We start from the raw sequence: 813 nt of genomic DNA on the forward strand, positions 1-813 counted from the left end.
CTACCCCTCCCATAATAACTGAATAAATACTCAAACAAACCAACCATGTTTACAAACAAAACATTAATATATAATGTATATGATAAGAACATTTTCTATCTATTGATATTTTCATTTCTAAATGCTACTCCCTCTGTTTCATTTTAAGTGTCACTATGGGTTTGTGCACACAGATTAAAGAAACAATTAATTTTGTATATTTTCTTTATAAAAGCACAATTACCTATACACATAAACATATTTCAAACAATATAAAAATAAATTGTTAAACAAAATTAATAAATTTTGCATTGAAAATAAAAAAAGATATTTATTTTATAACGAAAAATTCTCTACAATGACACTCAATATGAACGGAGGAAGTAAAATAGAAAAATAAGCAATAGTCAATCTATATTTTTTAAAATTTAAAATTGATATTGATATTTTCCTATAAAATATATATTTGTTATTTCCAAATGGTCTTTTAACTTTCACACTTTAACAATTATAACTACCAAATCATTTTTGAAAATAAAGTTTTTATAAAAAAAGAATCACATTTTTCTTTACATAATTTTATTTTAAAAAATTTAGTTTAAACAAAGTTATAATTTTGTGAAACTATTGAAATATATAAATCAATTTTTTTACTTATAAACTTTTTAATATTATATTATAACGATAAATGTAATTATTATGTGTGTATATATAATATTAACCAGTTGATGGCCCATACCTTGTGTGTGCTAAATATAAATACTAATTTTTTAATTATAATATTTATTTTTATAAAAATTAAATTATTAAATTAAATACAAATTTAAATTATTA

The sequence above is a fragment of the Brassica oleracea genome, unplaced genomic scaffold (genome assembly GCF_000695525.1).
Source record: "Brassica oleracea var. oleracea cultivar TO1000 unplaced genomic scaffold, BOL UnpScaffold00817, whole genome shotgun sequence".
In the NCBI taxonomy this organism is placed as follows: domain Eukaryota; kingdom Viridiplantae; phylum Streptophyta; class Magnoliopsida; order Brassicales; family Brassicaceae; genus Brassica; species Brassica oleracea.